Source organism: Lissotriton helveticus, chromosome 7 (assembly GCF_964261635.1).
Source record: "Lissotriton helveticus chromosome 7, aLisHel1.1, whole genome shotgun sequence".
In the NCBI taxonomy this organism is placed as follows: Eukaryota; Metazoa; Chordata; class Amphibia; order Caudata; family Salamandridae; genus Lissotriton; species Lissotriton helveticus.
Window position 1 is genome coordinate 1,475,665,585 of NC_136068.1, and position 20,052 is coordinate 1,475,685,636.

At 49.4% G+C, this 20,052-nt stretch overlaps 1 protein-coding gene across 1 annotated transcript in view; it reads right to left on the minus strand.

Annotated features, from left to right (window-relative positions):
* Nucleotides 1-4,324: 4,324 nt before the first annotated feature.
* LOC144770388 (uncharacterized) overlaps nt 4,325-20,052 on the minus strand; it is a 103,582-nt gene continuing 87,854 nt past the window's right edge. Inside the window, exon 3 of the transcript XR_013598879.1 lies at nt 4,325-6,433. The gene's annotated coding sequence lies outside the window, so the exon portion shown is untranslated. The remainder of the gene's footprint in view (nt 6,434-20,052) is intronic.

The window sequence follows — 20,052 nt, forward strand, 5'->3', positions numbered from 1 at the left end:
CAGAAAGGGGATCCACAGCCTTTGCTGTGCACCATGCCACAAATCTGTTCCACCGGCAGGCGTATACCGACTTTGTGGAGGGACGCCTGGCTGCCAGAATTACATCACAGACTTCAGGAGGCAAGTCAAATGGCCTCAACTGTCGCCGCTCAATCTCCAAGCATGGAGGTGGAGACTGGACAGGTTCGGGTGGAGGACCGTCCCCTGCTGCTGCGACAGAAGGTCCTCCTGAAGGGGCAGGCGGATCGAGGGACCGACTGTCATGCTGAGTAGCTTGGGATACCAGTATCTTCGAGCCCAGTCCGGAGCCACAAGGATAACTTGGGCCCGGTCGCGCCTGATCTTCTTCAGCACTCTGGGCAGAAGTGGTATAGTCGGAAAGGCGTACAACAGACCGCAGCTCCACTCGCGCCGAAAGGCGTCGCCGAGCGAGTGCCGTCTTGGAAACTCCAACGCGCAGAACTGATGACATTGCGCGTTCTCTTCTGTGGCGAATAGATCTAACCAAGGCTCTCCCCATTGCTGAAAGAGGCCTCTCGCCACGTCCGAGTTCAGACGCCATTCGTGATCCACCGAGCACCGACGGCTGAGTTCGTCCACCCTGGCGTTCAGAGAACCTGCCAGGTGTTGAACCGTCAGAGTCACGCCCTGACGTTCCAGCCATTGCCAGAGGCGCAGAGCCTCCTGGCAAAGGGTCCACGACCCCACACCGCCCTGTTTGTTGCAGTACCACATGGCGGTGGTGTTGTCCGTGAACACCTGCACTACACTCCCGTTGACAAAGGGGAGGAATGCCTTCAGTGCCAGGCGAATCGCCCGCAGCTCCAACATGTTGATATGGAGCCGGGACTCCGCCGGAGACCAGATGCCTCTGATCTCCGCCTCTCCCAAGTGGCCACCCCAGCCCTGGAGGGACGCGTCCGTCACAACTACGTGCTCCGGGTGGGGAAGGGAGAGGGATCTGCCTCTGACCGAATCGCGGTCCGTAAGCCACCACTGCAACTGTCTCGCAGTGCCCTCCGAGATCAGGACATGGTCGGATAGGTTGCCCTGATGCTGGGCCCACTGAAACTTCAGGTCCCACTGCAGAGCCCGCATCCGCCACCTGGCGTGATGCACCAGTAGGATGCAGGAGGCCATCAGCCCCAGAAGCCGCAGCGTCAACCTGACCGAAACCCGGGATAACGGCTGAAAGATGGGAATCAGAGCCTGGATATCCCGGACCCGCCGTTCCGGAGGATAAACCCGAAACTGCGCCGAGTCGAGAACCGCTCCGATGAAAAGGAGCTTTTGAGAGGGACACAGGTGTGATTTCGGCACATTGATGGAAAACCCCAGCTCGTGCAGGAGGTCTGCCATCATCTGAAGGTGGCGGACGACTGTTTGGGGCGAGCCCGCCTTCAACAACCAGTCGTCGAGGTAGGGGAAGACTGAAACCCCCAACCGGCGCAGATGAGCTGCGACCACCGCCATCACTTTCGTGAACACCCGTGGGGCGTTGGTAAGGCCGAATGGGAGCACGATAAACTGAAAGTGCTCGTGGCCTACCGTGAACCGCAGGTAGCGCCGGTGGGCCGGCAGGACGGGGATGTGGAAATACGCATCCTGCAAGTCCAACGCTACCATCCAGTCTTGTGGGTCTAGAGCAGCCAAGACCTGAGCCAAAGTCAACATCTTGAACTTCTCCTTCCGGAGGAAGCTGTTGACGTTCCGTAGGTCCAAGATAGGACGCAGGCCTCCTTTGTTCTTCTTGGGCACCAGAAAGTAGTGGGAGTAGCAACCACACCCTACTTCTGGCCCAGGAACGCGCTCGATGGCCCCCTTGGCCAAGAGGGCCGTAACTTCCTCCTGCAGAAGTGTCAAGTGGTCCCCCGACACACTGTGGTTCTGCGGTGGCATGGCTGGAGGAGTGGACTCGAAGGGGAGGGAGTAGCCCCTTCGGACAAGCTGCAGCACCCACCTGTCCGATGTAATCGCGCGCCAGCGGGAGTGGTGATGGCGAACCCTGCCACCCACTGGCGTCACGTGAGCTCGAAAGCTCGGACTAGGAAGATTTGGAGGCTGCAGCGGGGGGAGGTGTGGACTGACCTCGCCGCTGCCCTCTACCGCCACCACGGCGGAATCCACGGCCGCCACCGCGCTGGGCAGCGTTCTGCGGCGCGTGGCTGGCAGCACGTGTGGGACCGCCCCTCCCTTGGCCACGAAAGGGGCGAAACGAACCCGTCTGCTGGCGCTGGGTCGAAAGACCCAAGGACTTGGCCGTGACCCTGGAGTCCTTGAAGCGCTCAAGCGCGTTGTCCGCCTTGTCACCGAACAGGCGACTGCCATCAAATGGCATGTCCATGAGGGCATTCTGGACGTCCGGCGAGAAGTTGGCAGATCTCAGCCAAGCATGGCGACGAATCGCCACCGTCGTGGACATAGCCCGTCCCAGCGAGTCGGTCGTGTCAAGACTACACCTGATCGAGTACCTCGCCGCGTCCTTCAACCAAGGCCTGGTTGAGCTTGTCCCGCACTTCCTGCGGGCATTGCGGCAAACACTCCGCGACCGTATCCCACAGGGAGTGGGTGTAGCGGCCCAACAGGCACGCGGTATCACAAGACCGCAGTCCAGCGCTCAAAGACGAAAAGACCTTTTTGCCAAATTGGTCATATCGCTTTGATTCCCGATCGGGCGGGGCCGACGGGAATGCGGACTGTGAAGTGGAGGCCTGGATCACCAGACTCTCCGGGGAGGGATGGGTGGAGAGGAAGGCAGGGTCGTCCGAGCACGGACGGTGACGCCTGGCAACGTTCCGGTCAACCGGTGCACCGGAAGCGGGCCTTGACCAGGTGCCCAAAAGGACATCCGTCAGGGCCTCATTAAACGGCAGCAGAGGCTCCTGAGGGCATGACTGCGGTTTAAACACTTCGGTCAGAATGTTAGGTTTGACCTTAGCGACGGGGAGCTCAAGGCGCAAGGCCTTGGCAGCCCTCATCAGGACCACCGAATAGGCAGCCCCCGCCTCAGACGCCACAGGGGAAGGCGAGACAAACCCAGGGTTGGGCGACTCGTCCAGACCACTGGCATCACCCAAGTCACCTACCCAGTCCACGTCATACTGGCAGGCACGGGATAAAGGGTCCTCAGACCCCTCCCAACCCTCTCCATACTCGTCCTCATCGCCGTAGTCTGGGTCGACGATATAGATCGGCTCCTCGGGGTCAATGGGCCCCATCGGCGCCGGATCCGGCGTCGGACGACGCCGGTCCGACTCCGCGTCAGTAGTCAGAGAGGGAATGGGGGTGGCGCTGCGCGGCGCCGGCGCCGGGGACCCGACGCCGGCCGGAACCGACGGCGGAGTCACGGCGCCGCGCGGAGGCAGCACCACGGGTTGGCCCAATGGAATCGACGCCGGAGAGGCCGGTAGACCAGCACGCGACGAACCTGAGGGGCCCAGCGGCGCCGGGGCCGGAGCCACCGGCGGCGTCGGGGCAGGAGCACCCGAACCGCTCGGGCCCCCAGACGGGACCGACGGGCCTGCAGGCGCCGTAGGCCCCGCCGGAGGAGACCTCGCCCCTCATAGCCATGAGGAACACCTCAATCTCCTCGCGCGACGCGCCTTCCCCAGGGACCGACGGGTATGGGGTAGACGGCGTCGGCGACCCATGCGGGGCCGCGGGGGTGGGGCCACCCGAACCCCCGGCCGCATCACGCGGGCGTCGGGGGGAGTCGGGGGTGCGATGACGACGCCCCGACCTCTTGCGATGCTTACCTGACGAACCGGAGGAATGGTGGCGACTCCCGGAGCGCTCATGGCGGCTCCGCGACCGTTCCCTCGACCGCTCCCTCGACCTCCGACCGGACCGGGACCGCTCTCGACGCGGGGCCGACACTCGGAGCTCGAGAAGCTTGCGGGACCGCTCCCGCCTAGCTTTACTAGTCAAGGCCCGACAGTCGACGCAGGACTCCACGTCGTGGTCCGCGCCCAGACACCGGAGGCAGAGTCGATGGTGGTCGGTGACCGACATCATGCGGTCGCAGTCGTCGCAACTCTTGAAACCGGGCATCCTACCGGCACCGTAGAGATTTATAGTTAACAAAAAACTTGGTCAAAAGACCGGAGTACTGCTCTTCGGATCTGCGCTAACTGGCGCGGAAAAAAGAAGAACTGACGTCAGCGCGCGGAGGCGGCGTCTATATACTCCAGCGACGTCGCGGAGCCGCAGGGGACGCCTGCAGACGACGCCTACCGACGCGCAGGGGTACTGCTACGCAAAAGTTTCCGGATCCAGACTGACGCCTGGGGATATTCTACGGTAAGGAATCTAATACTAACCTGTTTCTTTCAGATAACATCCGCAGCCTCCTCGACCAAGGCCATACCACGGCCCTGATACTACTCGACCTGTCAGAAGCCTTAGACACATTTTCCCACCGCACACTCACAGACAGACTATGCGATGCCGGCATACAAGGCACTGCCCTCTACTGGATCAGATCGATCCTCACCTGCAGAAGCCAAAGAATCAGAATTCCACCCTTCCTCTACAAACCCAATGAAATCAACTGCGGAGTCCCACAGGGATCATCACTCAGCCCAACCCTCTTCCACGTCTACATGGCCCCCCTCGCCGCCATTGTCTGACGGCACGGCCTCAACATAATCTCCTACGCCGACGACACCCAGCTCATTCTCTCCATCACAAAGGACCCTACCACCACCAGACTCAACTTCCAGGAAGGAATGTAGGACGTCATAGCCTGGATGAACACATCTGTCAAAACTAAACTCGGAGAAGACAGAAGTGCTCATCATCGGAACCACCCCTTCGGGCGTGGAACAACATCTGGTGGCCCACCAACCTCGGCAGCCCCACGACTCCAACAGGTCACGCCAAGAACCTCGGCTTCATACTCGACTCCTCCCTCTCCATGAATCAACAGGTAAACGCCGTGACCTCCATCTGCTTCAACACCCTCCGCATCCCCCGTAAGACTTTCAAATGGATCCCTCCGAGGCAAAGAAGACAGTCACCCACGCACTCATCACCAGCAGGCTGGACTATGGAAATGCCCTTTATGGTGGCATCAACAAGTCCCACTCCGCAAGCTTCAGACAATACAGAACACCACCGCCAGACTGGTTCTCAAAGTCCCTCGACGCAAACACATCAGCCAACACCTACGCAAGCTCCACTTGCTCCCCGTTGAAAAAAGAGTCACCTTCAAGATACTCACCTATGCCTACAAATGCCTACATAACACCAGACCCCAATATCTCAACGATAGAATCTCCCTCCGCGTGCCCAAATGCAACCTCCACTACAACAACCTCCTAATCGCCGAAAACCCGCGCATCTGCAGCGCCAGAGCAGGGGAAAGATCCTTCTCCTACATCGCGGCCCAGACCTGGAACGAGCCCCCATCAACATCAGACCTGCCCCCTCCCTGAACACCTTCACGAAGGCGCTGAAGACCTGGCTCTTCGACTGATAAAGCGCTGTTTAACCCCCCACCCTCAGCACCTTGGGACCCTCATCGGTGAGTAGTGTGCTTATAATTCCCCTGATTGATTAATTGATTGATGTTTCCAGTCATTGGGAAAGGTGGCGGTTTTGATGTAGCAGTTGAAAGCTGGAGGGCGATGGAGGCAGCTGTTGTATGGAAGATTTGGTAAGGGGAAGGATCCGATCGCCCTCGCCGCCGTCCCACGCATCCGAAGAGCGACAACAGGAGGAAGGTCCTTCTCCTACCTGGCCGCCAAGACCTGGAACTCCCTCCCGACCGACCTGCGCCTGACCCAAGACCACCTCGCCTTCAGGAAGAAGCTCAAGACCTGGCTGTTCGAGCAGTAACGGCACCCCCCCTCCTAGCGCCTTGAGACCCTACGGGTGAGTAGTGCGCTATATAAATGTATTGATTGATTGATTGATCGTGCTCCTGAGTGGATGCTCTTCATGGTCTTGATCGTGTCGTCTGTCATGAGCGGAGTCCAGTTGAGCACTATCTGTTGAGGTGCAGCGTGGTCGCTTGCAGTGGTGACGAGTATAGTGGCAGGGTCTTGGATGTCGAATTTTCTAGCTGTTGCAACAAGATTTTTCATTCGAATTAAGGATACCAAGGCAAGGGTTTTGCTTCTCTTTCTTTACTGACATTAACAGCAGCTAATAAAACAAAAATAACAAAAACTACAAATCCCATGAACAACCATGCACATCATCTCTCTCCCATTAATGATAGTAGATCTAGATCCTTGAATCTGACACACCTTCTTGCTGACTCTTCCTTTGCCCTATAACAACATTACATTACTTATTTAGCGCATTTTAAAACTTCTCTACATCTTAACATAACATTGCCACAACTCCTCATGTACACTCCAAAATATCATGCAGTTTCTGTGACCATTAAACGTTCATCCAGCTGTTTTCTCCTGTTTCTGACCTGGGCCTGCAATAGAGAATAAAACATAATATCAAAAATCACAATTTAGAATATACACCAAAAAGGGGGGAATATCTGATCAAACATTTCAAATAAAAGACTCAAAAAACCCATCAAATAAATGTTCACTGAAAACCACAGTTGAATTTTCCACATCAGGGTCCCTATTACCAGATCTGGTTTCTGTCTGCTCGTCTGAGCTGCCACCCATGGAATCATTGGGAATGGAGGGAATGCATTGTTCAGTCTTGTTGCCCAATCCTGAATGAACACATTCTGTGCTTTTGCCATCGGGACTGGCATCCAACTGTAAAACTCTATTTGCCTGTTCAGTCTGGATTCAAATAGATCTATTTTGCACTGGCCTAAATACTGTGGGATTCATACAAAACCTAGTTGATGTAGTTGCAAGATGCTTGCATCTGTTACAAAACGAGAGTTCTAATCTGCTTTCCTGTTGCTCTGGTCTGGAATATTTTCTGCTACCACAGATATCTAGTGTTTCATGCAGAAATGCCAAAAATCCTTGGCTATCTCTGCTAACATTTCAGACTTGGTCCCATCCAATTTGTTTATGTATCTCACTGCTGAGATATAGTCCCGCCCAATATGTTTATGTATCACACTGCTGAGATATTGTCCATCTTAACAATATGCAACAGTTGGTCTTTTTGTGTGAAAGAGTGTTCATGGCAAAAGACCCTCCTGGTCATTACAAACAATTGATATGGAGGTCTAATTCATCCTGAGACCATCGTCCTCCAGTAGAAATCTCTCAATCTGGTGCCCCAAACCATGTGGTGGCCTCGGATTACTATGAATGGTCGGCAACTGAAATCCATCCACCAATTCAACTCCACTCTGTCTTCGTTCAAGTTTGGAATCTCATCTGATTCTGAATATGTCAGTCCTTTCCTCAGGTACTGAAGTTTGAGACGTTGAAGCCCCTTGTAATGAAGTGTTCTTGGAAATACCACTTGGATTGAGTACATCAAGAGACCCATTATTCTTGCTTCTAGTAAGGATAATGTTGGCTTGCTTGAAGCTACTCTCAGCTCCTTTTTGATATCCTTCATCTTTCGCCCAGGTAATTGCAGTTGGGACTTGACCGATTAGACCTGAAAACCCAAGAATTCTATTGATTGAACGGGTGTCCAGACTGACTTCTTCTTGTTTTTCACAAAACCCAGACTCTGTAACAATTGGATCATCCATTCCAAATGTTGGATCATCTGGTAGTGATATTGTACCATAATTATCAGAACATCTAGGTAGACGATGAGACCTATGTCTTTCTCCCTCAGATTTTGAATAACCAGTTTCATGATCTTGCTGAAACCCCAAGGTGCTGACGAGAGGTCGAAGGGAAGTACTAAAAATTCATTCAATTAGTTTCTCTATTGGAATTGTAAGAATAACTAGTTGGGTGTGAAAAATACACATCCTCTGGGCCAGATGGACCATCCAGTCTTTTTCATGCAACAGATCCCTCAACAGATGGAAGACGTTCATCTTGAGGTGCATGTAAAGTATCCATTAATTCCCTGAGTTTCAAAACCAATCTGTGACCTCGCCCTTTCTTTTGCACCAAGATGCTGTTGCTGCAAAATCTATTTTGATGTGGAATGTTTGATGTGTGAATGTTTTCTGTGGGATGGGAGGACCACTGCCAGTCCGGTTAGCCAGCTCCCAGTTCTTGCTCCTCCTCTCTTTGACAACCCTCTTGAGATCATGCCACCGCTTCATGAGCTCCTTCTTGGATCGAGGGGTGGTCCCTACTGCATTGACCCATTTTACTATCCTTTCCCACATTTGTGTCCTTGTGGCTAATGGTGTCTGTTGGACCAGGCTACCAAAACAGTTGTGGTTCCACTCTGACTATCTCATTGACCATGACTGTCAACTCACTGTGATGCCATTGTGTGGTGTTTGGAGTGTTTGTGAGTGCAGGGGTGTGGGTGATGGGTGTGTTGTTTTTGTGTGAGGTGTGTTATGTGCTGGTGGATTGTTGGTGCTGGTGTGCTGGTGTGATGGTGGTGGTGGTGGATGTTCTGTGTTGTCTTGCCTCTCCTGTCAGGTCTGGTGTGTGCCCTTCTCTTCTGGAGTGTTGCAAAGGATTGTGGTCAGTGAAGGGGCTAGGTTTATACTCAGCTGTGTGGGTGTGTCATAATGGGGTTTTGCTGTCAGGTGTGTTGTGGGAGTTGTCCTGGAAAATGTATATTTTTGTTTGGCATTCAATGATGTATTTCATTTGGAAGTGTTTTGTGTATTTGGGGGGCATGGCCACATTTTTTGCATGCAATGTTTGCCTTTGTTGTGGTGTTTTTGCATTGTCTGCCATGTTTTATGATGATTGTTCGCTGCGGTGGCCATGCTGCAGCTCTCCCGCTGGCTCTCCTATTCACTGCAGTGTGCGACCGCGGCGGTCGGAAACAGCGGTTCGTACCGCGGGTCCATCGGGGATATACTAATTTCCCGTGCAGTGTCTCCGCTTTGCTTCTAGCGGGTTGGCTTTTCCGTTGCGTTTCTGACCGCCGCAGTCGGTTTTTGGACGTCACCTCCCGCGTAGGGCGGTTTTTGTTTGCCCGCTACCGCCGCGGTCGGTCTTTTTTGGCGGTTGTTCCTAATTTGACCGCCTGTTTATCTGCGGTCCCGGCGGGCGGTTGTTTCCAGCCTCCATGGCGGTTGGGGTGGTTTTCCCACCGCCATCCTAATGGGACCCTTAATCTTTTGCCATCAATGTGATAATATTGCATGTGAAATGAATCTCGATTGAGGCTCCTTTTAGCTGTCAATATTTTTAGTTCCAGATCTCCCCCTAGCACAGTACCCTCCTTAAAATCCCTTCCTCTCGCCCGCCAATCCAAACCTCTCTTAACGTTTGTTGCTGATTCTGTGTTGCTAGAAGGTGGGCATTTTGAGGGTACTACACCAAAGGAATCAGGAACCTGCCAGTGTGACTACCAGCCCATTCTCCTCCACAGCCTGCCTCCCTCCAACCTGTAACTGTAGGTGATGGCAAGCGCCACCGACCCTGAAAGCGAGACAGTGGTTGCCTGCCACAGCCTTTAGCTCTGTCCTCAATCTGTCCTACAAGGTCTGCAGCTGTAAAGCGCAGGCAGTGAATAAGGAAGATTAATGGAGAGTTAATGTAACATGTTTAAACATTTTACATTTAAAAAACGTTCTTTTGCATATTTGTAAGAAAGGAAGGGCATGAGGTATTCAATTTTCAGGGCCCTTAAAATGTTTGCAGGCTTTGTAATTCTGGCAGTCTCTGTTGCAATTATTCATGGCGTTTTCATATTAGCAGTTTTCTATCCCATAACTATAACTTCCAACTCATACTCGCTAGAATGCTATCACCCCTTAGACTTGTCTTTACCCTCTGAACAAGCAAAATGCTGCCCATAAACTTTGTTTGATTAGCCCACCCTCAAATCCTCTCTCTCCCCCTCCAAGAATGAATCTTTTTTTTTTTCATTTCAAACCCTCTCAATCTGATCCAAACGTTAGAAAGAGTAGTGTTGGCATATATTCTACAGTCATTGCTACACAATCCCTTTTACCTCACTGCAACTTAAATACATTCTGATTCAGACAGTGTTAATCTTGAAACTGCTGATCTTCATTTGGAGCAGAGATTGCGTGAGGTGAGATGGGTCAGATATTGCTTACGGTGAGATGGATCAGAGATTGCTTGCAGTGAGATGGATCAGATATTGCTTGCAGTGCGATGGATCAGATATTGCTTGCGGTGAGGTGGAGCAGAGATTGCTTGCTGTGAGATGGATCAGATATTGCTTGCGGTGCGGTGAGATGGAGCAGAGACTGCTTGCGGTAAGATGGATCAGAGATTGCTTGCGGTGAGATGGATCAGAGATTGCTTGCGGTGAGATGGATCAGAGATTGCTTGCGGTGAGATGAATCAGAGATTGCTTGCGGTGAGATGAATCAGAGATTGCTTGCGGTGAGATGGATCAGAGATTGCTTGCGGTGAGATGGATCAGAGATTGCTTGCAGTGAGATGGATCAGAGATTGCTTGCAGTGAGAAGGAGCAGAGATTGCTTGCAGTGAAATGGAGCAGAGATTGCTTGCAGTGAAATGGAGCAGAGATTGCTTGCAGTGAGATGGAGCAGAGATCGCTTGCAATGAGATGGAGCAGAGATTGCTTGCAGTGAGAATCTGTCATACAGGGCTGTAGATAAAGGACTACAGCTTAACAATTACTGCCTCAGTCTTACAAATTGGTGACGAGGGTGGCTAAAAAAAAAGCATAGCTGAAGTGAAGAAGTATGCAAGTGAAGGTTATATCCTGAAAAGAAAGAGGTTAAAGTGTTGAGGATGCTTTGGGAGGTTCAGAATGCGTTGATGGAAAAAAGATGATTTTTGTTGAGAAAGTTTAAGGAGGTATATCAATCAATCAATCAATTAATTAGTAAAACGCACTATATACCCGCAAGGGTTTTAAGGCGCTGAAGGGAGGGTAGGAAGTGGGTGCTGTTGCTATTGGACGAAAAGCCAGGTCTTGAGTTGTCTACTGAAGGTTAGAAGGTCTTCGGTTTGTTGTAGGATGAGGGGGAGGGTGTTCCAGGTCTTGGTGGCGCAGTGGGAGAAGGATTTGCCTCCGGCTGTGGTTTTATGGATGCGTGGGGTGGTAACCATGTAGAGGTCTGCGGAGCGGAGTTTCCTGTTGGGTACATAGAAAGTGAGTCGGCTGTTGAGATAGGCTGAGCCGGTCTTGTGGAGTGCCTTGTGTGCGTGGATCAGGAGCTTGAAGGAGATTCTTTTGTCGACAGGGAGCCAGTGCAGGTTCCTCAGGGGGGGTGATGTGGTCGTGGTGCGGGACGTCGAGGATCAGGCGTGCGGAGGCATTCTGGATTCTTTGCAGTCTGTTGATGAGCTTGGTCGGGGCTCCGGCATAGAGGGCGTTTCCGTAGTCGAGTCTGCTGCTGACTAGGGCCTGGGTGACTGTTTTCCTTGTGTCTGTCGGGATCCATCTGTAGATCTTGACGAGCATACAGAGGGTGTTGAAACAGGTGGAGGAGACAGCGTTGACTTGTTTGGTCATGGTGAGTTTTGAGTCGAGAACGACTCCCAGGTTGTGTGCGTTAGTGGTGGGTGCGGGGGGTGTCCCCAGTGATGCGGGCCACCAGGAGTGATCTCATGCTGAGGGGTTGGGCCCGAGGATGAGGATCTCCGTCTTGTCTGTGTTCAGTTTGAGGCAGCTATGCTCCATCCATTCGGCGACGGCCTTCATTCCCTGGTGGAGGTTGGATTTGGCGTTGAGGGGGTCCTTGATGAGGGAGAGGATCAGTTGCTTGTCATCGGCGTAGGAGATTATGTTGAGGTCGTGCTGTCGGGCGATGCTTGCGAGAGGCGCCATGTAGACATTGAGCAGCGTTGGGCTGAGGGAGGATCCCTGCGGGTTGCTGGAGATGATCTTGGAGGCTTCGGATCGGAACGGGGAGGCCCACTCTCTGCTTTCTGCCGGAGAGGAAGGAGGAGGTCCAGTCCAGGGCCTTGTCTCGGATCCCTGCGTCGTGGAGTCATGTGCGTAGTGTGCGGTGGCAGACGGTGTCGAAGGCGGCGGAGGGATCCAGAAGGACGAGGGCCGCCGTCCCACCGTTGTCCAACAGGATCCTGATGTCGTCTGTGGCGGTGATGAGGGCGGTCTTGGTGCTGTGGTTGCTGCGGAAACCTGACTAGGAGGGGTCCAGGGTGCTCTTGTCTTCGAGGTAGCGGGTGAGCTGGATGTTGACTATCTTCTCGATGAGCTTTGCTGGGAACGGAAGCAGGGAGATGGGCCAGAAGTTTTTCAGTTCGCTCGGGTCCGCCTTGGGTTTCTTCAGTAGGGCGTTGATCTCGGCGTGTTTCCAGCTCTCAGGGAAGGTCGCGGTCTCGAAGGAGAGGTTGATGATGTTGCGTAGGTGGGGTGCGATGGAGCTGCCAGCTTTGTTGAAGATGTGGTGTGGAAAAGGGTCAGACGGTGAGCCGGAGTGGATTGTCCCCATTGTCTTGATTATGTCTTCGATGCTCACGTTGGCCCAGGTTGTCAGGAGGTCGTAGTCGGTGGGGTGTGGTGGTTCCTGCGTGTTGGGGCCTGTAGGGGTCATCCGGGGGTTGAAGCTGTTGTGGATGTTAGCGATCTTGCTGTGGAAGAAGGTGGCGAGGGAGTCGCAGAGGTCTTATGACGGCGGGATGTCGTTGGAGCTGGGGTTGGATAGTTCCTTCACGACGTTGAAAAGCTCCTTGCTGTTGTGTGCGTTGTTGTTGAGGCGGTCTTTGAAGGAGTTCCTCTTGGCAGTCCTGATGAGTTGGTGGTGGTTGCGGATGGTGTCTTTGTGGGCTGCGCTGCTGCCATGCGACTTCTCGCTGTGCCATATGTTCTCCAACTTCCGGCAGGTGCGCTTAGACGCTAGGAGCTCCGGGGTGAACCAGTTGGCTCTCTTGATGGTGTCTTTGAGGGTTTGTTTTTTCAACGGGACTAAGGTGTTGGTGCCGTTGTCCATCCATTGTCTGAGGGTGCGGGCTCCATCGTCGGAGTTGCAGGGGTTGATCGGTGAGTTGAGTGCGAGGTTTGTCTTCGGTGATTTTGCCCCAGCAGCAACGGGGAATCTGTAGGGTGCAGTGATGTGCGACTGGTTTCCGGAAGGTGAAGTGGATGCAGTGGTGTTCGGTCCAGGTGGGCTCGGAGATGTGGCTGATGGAGACGTGTGGGCTTGAGGAGAAGATGGCGTCGAGCGTGTGTCCGGTGATGTGGGTTGGCGTCGTGACGAGCTGTTCCAGTCCGAGGTTGGCAAGGTTGTCTATCAGGGTGGAGGAGTTGCTGTGGTTGTTGTTCTCCAGATGGAAGTTCAGGTCTCCGAGGATGTAGTTGGTGGAGGTCAGTGCGTGCGTGCTGATGAAGTCGGCGATGGTGTCGCAGAATTGTGGTCGGGGTCCGGGTGGTCTGCAGACGAGGGTGCCTCTTAGGGTGGTCTTGGGGTCTGTGTAGATCTGGAAGTTCATATATTCGGTGGTGCTGAGAGTGTCGTCGGTGTTTGTTGAGACCCTGATGGTCTTCTTGTGGATAATGGCGATTCCTCCTCTGACTCCGTTGGTGCAGTCTCTGCGGGCGATCTTGTATCCGTCGGGGATGGCTATTGCGATGTCCTGGGGAGGAGGCTTCGTTCATCCAGGTCTCGGTCAGGAAGGCGACGTCTGGAGATGCGGTGTCGAGTAGGTCCCAAAGCTCGATGGTGTGTTTGCGTGCGGAGCGGGTGTTAATCAGGATGCATCGGAGCTGGTTGTGTTTTGTCGTGGCGTGTGTCTCTGCGTCTTCGATGCAGGAGAAGCTGCAGTTCTGACAGGCGAAGGGACCGTGGGTGCACTTCGGGTTGGCCCTGCAGCAGGTGGGGGTTCGTCCTGGGTTGAGAGCGATGAGGGTGCTGGTGTTGTATCGGAGGCGGTCTTCATGGCTGGTGCGGGGGCCAGGGGTTCTGGCTCTGGGTGGGTCCAGGCGCGGACGGGCGCAGACGAGCGACGCGCCCGCTGTGTGCGGCCGTGCAGCGGCCGCCATTTTAAGGTGAGGTGGGGGGGGAGGAGCAGCTGGTAGGCGGGAGGCGGGTGGCAGGGGTCAGCGAATGGGCGTGGGGGGTGGGGCCGCAGGGGCAGCAGAGGCAGGAACTGCAAGTGGGATGGGCACGGAGGATCGAGGAACCGAAGAAAAGATGGGCACACAAGGAACAAGCTGAATGGGCACACAATGAGACAGAGGGCAAAGAATGGGCACACCGGAAAGAGAAGCAAAACTGGGCACAGCGGATACCGGGCAATAGGGGCATTCAAGCGCTGGTGGAGCTGCAGCGGGGGGGGGGGGAGCGACCTACCTTTATCCTGAAGAAATGAAAAAGAAACATTTGCAAATTATACATGAAGCAAATGTGGAGACTATAAAAACAAAATGAGAATAAAGGATATATATGTAGGTCTGGAATGGATATAGAGCAAAAATGTAGAATTAGTAATTGCATTGAAATCAAGACTTCTGACATCTTATAAGTGACATTCAAACCTCCTTTGTGCCTATTACCAGTGCTTAAATTTAAGCCGATGGCTTCCGATGTGGGGAGACTAAGTGGTTTGCCCAAAATCACAGAATGTTGAGCTGATACTCGAAACTGGTCCCCCAGCTCCGAAGTCAGCAGGAAGTGACACCACATCCTCTCCCAACTTTCATGGTAAGAAGTTGATTCTGTTTTAGGCGGCGCTAACAGGAGAAATGGGCTGGTACAAGCTGCCTCCTGACGAGAGCCCCGGCACTCTTTTTTTATTTTTACAAATTAACTACTGCCCATTACGCCGTCCAAGTATGCCATGGAAATGATGGGTAGGTCCTGGGTGTCATAGAAATGGATGCACATTATGGATGTTATATTTATGATAACCAGTGACTAAAATGAACTACATTTAGGTGATTTCTACCAAGCAACCACTACTGGAGATGATTATCCAGTATAACTTACAGGTTCTTTGATTAGTGGATAGGAGTACAGCATGCACCAAGACTAGTGGCGTGTCATCATGGCACGGCTGTACAATCCCCCCAGTCTTCACAACTAGGTTTTAGACTCCCACTTAAGTTTAGACCTCCCCAAGCTTATTTGTTGATCCCTCCCAGTTTCTCCCAATCTACAACAGAATTTGGATGTCACATATACAATGGTATAATAGGTAGTATCACAAAAGGAGAGAAACATTGGAAACAGGTACTTGTAGGTATTACCAGGAGGAAAATGGGAATACCTTATTAAAATACACATCAATGAAATTGCCTGTAATGTGACAGGAGGCAACACTACATCCAAATCCACTCTAAAATTAAAGAGCCATCAGAGCCCTGCGCTAAAACGCACATAGATAGTGGGGTGAGAGCAGTTTGTGATGTCGCCAAACCAAACCATTAATATCACCAGGCATTAAGAACCTGCAGTAAATGGTGCGCAGTCTAAATATCGAGTTTTAAATATCGACCTACAATAATATCGAGTTGTAAATATCGTAGGGACAGAATATCGATGACCAGAATATCGGCCTGAAGGTAAGAAATATTGTTTTTGTTAATATCGAAGTTGGTATTATCGATAGCAAAAATATTGATGTTACTAATATCGATATTTATATTAGTGCTATGTATTTTATATGTTTGTGTTTATATTTTTTGTTAAGTATTGTACTGTTGTTTGAATATATGTATAAATTTTTTTAGAAGCTAGTAATGTTTTTTTAGGTAATTATGTGTTTTAGTATCGTAGCGGGTTGGGGGTTTATAGGGGAATAGGGAGGGAAGTAATGTAATTATAGTAAATTAATTAATAATGTTTAGGAATTATTCATTATTTTTAATTACATTTTGCGTTTTAATTCTGTAGCGGGTTGTGGGTTTATAGGGGAATAGGGTGGGAAGTAACTTAATTGTAATTAAGTAATTATTTATTTTTATTTATTGATATTAATAATTAATTTATCGTTAAATAATTATTAATTGGTGATTAATTTCTATTAATTGGTAATTAATATGTATTAATTGATTAATTGATAATTATATGAAGTGTATTAATATATTATTGGAGTGTGTTGTGAGTTTATAAGGGAATAGGGTGGGAAGTAATTTAATTCTAATTAAGTAATTATTAATGTTATTGTTGGGTATTCATAATTAATTTGTAGTTAATTATTAATTGGTAATACATTTTTAATAATCAATATTTTGTGGCTTTGGGAATTAATTTATTGGTAATTAATTATTAATTGGTAATTAATTTTTATTCATTATTATTTATTGTATTTATCAATAATTTATTGTTCATTAATTATTAATTGGTAATTACTTTTTAAATATTATTTTTTGGTATTGTAATTAATTTATTGTTAATACATTTTTATTAGGTAATTCATTTTTATTAATTATTATTATTATTGGTATTTATCATTACTGTTAATTAATTATTAATTGGTAATTATTTTTTACTAATTATTTATTGGTATTGATAATTAATTTATTGTTATTTAATAATTAAATCATTATTTATTTTAAAAGTTATTTTAATTATTTGTATGTTATTTTTTACCCCTACGCTATCCAACACTTTTCCTACTGTTGCACTCACTGGAGTGGGAATAGTAATTTTTACCCCTACGCTATCCAACACTTTCCCTACTGTTGCACTCACTGGAGTGGGATTAGTAATTTTAACCCCTACATTATCCGACACTTTCCCTACTGTTGCACTCTCTGGAGTTGGAATAGTCATTTTTACCCCTACGCTATCCAACATTTTCCCTACTGTTGCACTCACTAGAGTGAGAATAGTAATTGTAACCCCTTCAAGTCTATAAATGCTATAAACAGGTGTCTTTTCGTTAGGTTTGTGTATTTCCATCCTATACAAAGAAGTCATAAGACCTGAGCTATTGTGCTCATTCTCGCTCTAAACCCAGCTTGGTGCTGTGTTAAAATGATGTTCCCTCTATCCAGTTGTGAAGTTTGGATAATATCTGTTTTGCGTAAATCTTTTGTAAGGTATCTATTAGGCTGATGGGCCTATAATTTGCATGGTCTTGTCAAGTTCCGGTTTAAAAAATTGGGATTATTTCAGCCCCTTTCTATGGCTCTGGTGATGGGGCTCTGGCTGCCACAGCATTACAAAGAAGTTTTACATAAGGTGCCCATACTGTTTTGTCATGTCTCAATAAGTCGCCGGGAAGTTTGTCAGGACCAGGTGCTTTCCCTGGTTTGATGGGGTCTATTGCCGCCATTGTGTCTTCTAGGCTAAAATATGGGACTGAATTTGATCCACTCTAGGTGGTTACTAAGGGGCATGGTACCTTCTTTAAAAAAACTACGTGTAGGTTGAGTGATAACCTCAGAGTATAGTGACGTAAAATGACCATGCCATGAGTCTGGGTCCAAAAAGGGATCCAGACTTTTTAGCTTTGTGACAGTCATTATTGTACCAATGGTTATATGAAGGGCAATTAGTTGCTCTAGCTGACTCATGTTCTCTGGGGATTTTACTCATTATTGGTTTCAATTTATCTACCAAAGTGCGATGGATAAAGGTACAACCGGGGCGTATGCCCAAATAACCCTCCTATACATGGGCATGGAACATCTAGTAGATGAATAGCAAAGGAGTATGGAGGGATGAATCACTCTTATATTTCCGTCTAAGGCACCATTAATTACCCTGACATTCTCAATAATTTATGTGGCTACAAATACTATTGATTTAATTAGAAATTCACATACCATTGGACATGTCTCCGACACATCAATTGATATTACATTAAAAAAAAAAAATAATAATATATAGATAAATTTCACAAACTAACATACAAATGTACATATACACAATAGCACAATACCCTAACGATTACACGTACTCGTGTCCACTCATGAATCTGAGTGATACACTTTGAGGTAGTCCTCTTCGCACATGAGGTATCACACCTCTCTCTCATTTAATTCTGTGCGCAAATAACCTTTAACCATGCTCAAATTGATTGGACTCCTCAATTATAGCTGTCGACGGGGTCACGTTTCAGCCGTCAATTTCTTCCGGCTTCCTCAGGACAAGGGTACACAATAAGTACAATAATAATGGAAGCTTCCAATTACATATATACACATCTAGTATACATATCTTTTTGTATCCCTTATTTGCCCACACAGTGCTCCGTGGTGGTGGTAACAAACCTCAACGCAGAACTACCTGCACCAATTAACCGTGAGGGGGAATGTGAACTACGTCCAACTATTCCTCAGAACAAACCAAACTCTGTGTGTATTACAATCATATCGCTACATCTGTGCTCCTCAGGGGTAACTTAATGACACACCGGGTCGTAATCTTAATACCTGGATTACTACCCCAACTCTCGAGGTCAACACGAGTCCACTTCAGTGGGGATGAACACTATCCACATTTCAAGGTTCCATGCTGGGTATTTAAACCTAGAAGCAGTAATATAAATGCCAACAGGAATCAAAATAGGTTCTCCTTGGCTCCGTCTGTACTCAAGATCGTCTTTCTGTTTGTATACGTGATTCACACACATACAATTACCTTCAAGTACTCCCAATACTTTCACTGACAGTCGTTTCCCTCAGGTTACTGGCCGTTCCTTCGCCTCACTCCCTAAATAAAAACACATATATGTCACACGCCTGAAGTTCTCACTAACAACAGTCTCTACGTACGAGTACTCTCGCACTCGCATTCCCCCAACTATGTTACCTGCTGTAATGGACACAGCCACTCGATCTGGTCCTGTCTCTCGCCACCACGGCTGATGTGGTCCGGAGAGGCCCTAAATTCGAACAATCATTTTGCGTGTTTCAACGTCATCCGACGTCGAGCACAGAAAATAGAAGAAAGACTCCGGCAAACCTCGCTGATAGCTTCCGGGCACTCTAGGTCACCTGTTTTAGAAAACAGACTCCTTGAAGACTCTATACTTGTTAAACAAAAAGGTAACTAGCCTCACATCTATGTGTGGTCTAAATAAGCTGTTTATACCCTTACAGGTCTAACAATATAGATAAAGACCCCCTAAAATTAAAGAAAGTCCATATCAACACTTATTTCAATACCACTATGTAGTGGGCTCGCCTGTCTCGTGCTGCCTGCGCGTGGCTGCCTGAGGTTTAGGTCTCGTGCTGCCCGCTGGCATGTACGCCAGTTAGACAGTTGGTGATAGTTTGCCGGCCATTTTATGTAGTCCTGGCTGTATGACAGACATGCTTGTGGGAACCTAATAAAGACTTGGTGACCGTGTCAAATGGGCCATAGAACTTAACAAGGCCATTCCCCAGAGCGTAAGGATAATGCTTTGGTTCTACAGAACTACTCCTCATTCATCTACGGGAGTATCTCCATTTGAACTTTTGAGAGGCAGAAAACCATGTACCGAATATAGACCCGCATGGATGTCTAAATGGTTCAAATCCAACTCTACGCCCCAAGAACTCGATGAAAGGGTCAGAAACAAGATTGTTAAGGATCTAGTCCAAGCAGAAAGAATACTTTGATGAGAGGAAGCGTGTCAAAAGTAGAGAGTTTGTGGTAGGCGACTGTGACAGAATAAAGAAACAAGGTTTTGTAAAGAAAGGTGAATCTAAGTTCACTGAAGTTCTAGTTGTAGACAAAGTGTGTGATAATGCGGTTCGGGTCAACGGACAAAACTGGTGGAATGTTAACAAGGTTGTAAAAGTGAAAAATGTAAAGGATGTTATGCCAAATTCTAATGATGTTTCAGATGTGTTACATACCAATCCTCCTAGAGGTAGCAGTGAGCAAGATTCTTGTCTTTCACCCTCCGTGTTGAGGAGGAGCACAAGAGTCTAGGATTCCGTTTAGATACCGGCATTAGTACCTCATGACTTTTCTCATGTTTTTCCTCCTCATCTTCTCCCTACCCTCACCTTCTTTTTTCCCCTCTTCTATTTAAGGAACGGGGATATATGTAGTGGGCTCGCCCCTCTTGTGCTGCCTGCGCATGGGTGCCTGAGGTTTAGGTCTCGTGCTGCCCGCTGGCATGCACGTCAGTTAGACAGTTGGTGACAGTTTGCCGGCCATTT